The 3,598-nt window shown below is 29.8% G+C and overlaps 1 long non-coding RNA gene across 1 annotated transcript in view; it reads right to left on the bottom strand.

The window, feature by feature from the left end:
- LOC107634491 overlaps positions 3,082–3,598 on the bottom strand; it is a 3,592-nt gene continuing 3,075 nt past the window's right edge. Inside the window, exons 4-5 of the long non-coding RNA XR_002359419.1 lie at positions 3,391–3,531; positions 3,082–3,297 (exon numbers count right to left, since the gene is read on the bottom strand). This is a non-coding gene — a long non-coding RNA (uncharacterized LOC107634491). The remainder of the gene's footprint in view (positions 3,298–3,390; positions 3,532–3,598) is intronic.

A 3,598-nucleotide genomic window follows, 5' to 3' on the forward strand; every position in this document is an offset into this window, starting at 1 on the left:
AATAAATACACATATATGTAAATCTAAAACAATCATAAATAAAGGTTGTAAAATACATTTTTTCTCCTCTAGTAATACTGCTATTTAATTCACAAATAAATAATAAAATTTAATAATTTAATATTTAGTAATTTTAATGTTTATTTTAATAATTTTGTACAATTAAAAAAATCAAGTACATTTATTAAATCTAATTTCTTTTCAGATATTAAGTTTAATTCCACAGTTCTTTGACCATAAATTTTAGCTGAGTTATCATTGTCCAACAAGATCTCTCTGTTGTTCACTTCTTCAGATATTTTATAACCATTCAAGTGATTTCTCATGTGTTGTCATGTTGAATTTTGTAACCATGTCAATATGTATATTTTATATTTTTTTTTGCGCCATAGTAATAACTAGGTCATTTTCTTTCACTAAGTTAGCATTTGGTACTTTTTTTTTTAAAAGTCTACATTCTTTAATATAATGTCCTTTTTTGGGATAATGATCACACTCTCTTTGTCTCTTCTTATCTTGCTTTGGATTTTTTGAGAACTTTCTTTTCTTCTTATTGGTTTTGTTTTCACCAATATGATTCACTTAGAACTTTCAGAAAGATATACAACATCATGTTTTCGAGTTTCTTTCTTTTCACGCATATGCCTTAGTAATTTCTCAATTGTGAAGTTCTCACCAAGATGTAAAAATTTTCTCTATAATCATTTCAAGATGAAGATAATTTTAAAATAATTGCTCCAATTTGTAATGATTTAGATATCACTACTTGTAGATTACGAAATCTACTTACCAGGATTTTTAATTTATAAATTTGATCTATAACAGGCATAGTATTAACTATGATAAATTCAAAATACTTTAATATAATGAACTTATCTATTTCATGTAGCTCAATGTTGTACTTTTCTTTCGAATTCCAAATCTTTCATCGTGATTCAATTGACATGTAGAGATCATAGAATCCATCGGATTAAGTATTGAGATTGCTTTTTCGATTGAGTGATGCAATCTCTAGTAGTTTTTTTTAGCATTTTATTTTAATAAATATTAGTAGTTCTCTTAAGTAAATTGAGGTTTTCACAGCAAATCTATTTTATTTGGTGTTGTCTTAAAGTTGTTGTGTGTTCAAGATATTTTTAAGGAAATTCAGACAATGAGAAGAAAATCCAGAAGCAATTAGGGAAGGCGGCACCTAACGCCCACACATTGACACCGAGCGCCCAGGAGAGACAAAAGAGGGGTGCCCAGCACCCACGCAGTGACACTCAGTACCTTCCTCTAGCGCCTAATGCCACTTCCACATTCCCAAGTGCCCAAGAGTTTCTTCACGTCTAGGTCACCAAAGCCAAGCACCCAACCTTGACACCTAACGCCTTTGAAGAAGAACAAAGCAATAACCACAATTGGCGCTCAGTGCCTATGATCAGAAACACATCAAAAAGCGCTGGCGCCTAGCGCCACGGGCCAGCGCCCATCGCCTGTCCATTCATTCAAGGCCCAGTATTCTTTCAGCAAAAATAGCATGGTCATTTGACACGACCCACACACTAAAAATTTATCAAGATTTGATTTCAGTTAATTTAAATTAGAAAGATTATGTTTAGTTTATTTTATTTTTCTAGGAAAGATAAGATTTGGTTTAGTTTTAAATTTAAAAATTAGGTTAGGATATATGATATAAATAAGCTAGAAAAGAGAGGTTTTAGTATACGGTAGTCATCAGCGTATTTTCATCTTTTGTTTTTGTTTATTTTTATGACTCACTAATTCCTTTGTGTTAGGCTTAGGAGTTCTGTTTAGTTTTATGGATTGATAATGATTGGTTTTTTATCTTTATTAATGCATTGATACTTTCAAGAACTTGGGTTTTATTTTATTCTAAATGATTAGAGGTATTGAAAAATATTTATAGTCTGTTTTGGATTCCTTTATTATATTGGGAAAGCTATTATTGGGACTAGTTTGAAACTCATTCTCGTAAGGTTTCAATTGTTTAGGAATAGCTTTGAATGTATATTATATTAAATCAGAATTGTACTTTAACCCTCTTATTGCAAACTAATTGATCACACTACAAGAAAAATGGCGATTAGCTACCACAAAAATAGTCGTTAAATTATTGATAATCTGATGCAAAATATAATTTGTGACGGATTAGCTGCTGCCTAGCAACTATATTAGCTGCTGCCTAGCAACTAATGCTTTCCTCGCTAATTACAAGTCGCAGATCAATGAGGCAAACACAACAGTCGCTAATTCATCGGAAATTCTTTTAGCTACCGAATATAGTTACAAATCCATCACTAAAGTAAAAGCTAATTCCATAGAAGGAATAGACAAAACGGTAGTCGTTAATTGGCAACAAACTCTACTGTAGTAGACTCATCGCTAAATCCAAGTTAACTTCGTAGACGAAATGGAATGCTTAGTTGATGCTAATTAGAGAGAAATTTTTTCGAACCTAACTCGTCGCAAGTTGTCCGCTAATATGATCGCAAATCTATCATATTTTGTAGCAAATCTATAGCTAATCTTTAAAAATCCTTAATCAAATTTGTAGGTATTTTGTCACTAAACCAAAGCTATTCTAAATGAGAAAGCAAAATTACAAAGTAGTCGCTAATTTTCTAGAAAATAATATGTAGTCAATTAGTTGCAACACTATCGCAAATGTCATCACAAATTCCTTTTAAACGTAACAAATCGATAAGTATCTCATAAATATTTCAGTCGCAATGGAGTCTTTAATTTGTCACCATCATCAATAACGAGTATATCGCTAATGTTTTCCGAAATATTAGTTAGAATACCAATTTTGTTGCTATACTAAAATAAATCTCATATTATTTTTTTATTTTAGTTATTGAACTAAAATTATAACACATAAAAATAAAATTAGTTCATTAAAATTATACATATTTAAAAAATTTAAAATCATGTTTAAAGAAATTAGGTATTAAAACTTAACCTAATAATAACCAAGCCTTTGGGTTTGATCAAATGATATTCTATCTATTTAATAGATCTAAAAAACATGACTTAATTAGTAAACTAACAAAGAAAAAAGTTCAATCACAATATCATATAATAGTAAGTATTCACTCACTTCTGTAGAGATGTATCAATTTGGCTGCACAAATGTGATCATGTTTCTATAAAATTTATTATACATTACACATTTTTAAAAAATAAAAAATACAAACAATACCTAAGACTTGGCATATCAATTGCATAAAGAACATGTCTACCAGTTCTACCTTTAGTTTCACCAATGTTATTACTTATACTGTGATTAAACTGCAAAAATATCAAAAAAAGTAATATCAGTAAATAACATCCTAGAGAAAGGCTAATTAAAGAAAGACTCCAAATACATCTTAGAGTAATTACCTAACACCAATAATGTCACGAAATTCATCATCCATGCTTCGAAGCATATCGTTGTGAAAATCATGTCAGGGGAAGCTCAAGAATATGGCAATACTGTTCCCACTCTTTTTCCTTTTTAATCAGATTTTGGATATACTTTGACTGTATCATAAAATTTGCAGGATGATGATTAGTAATGTCAGTTGGCATTAAACTGAATTCTTTTTTT

The sequence above is a fragment of the Arachis ipaensis genome, chromosome B03 (assembly GCF_000816755.2).
Source record: "Arachis ipaensis cultivar K30076 chromosome B03, Araip1.1, whole genome shotgun sequence".
Taxonomy (NCBI): Eukaryota; Viridiplantae; Streptophyta; class Magnoliopsida; order Fabales; family Fabaceae; genus Arachis; species Arachis ipaensis.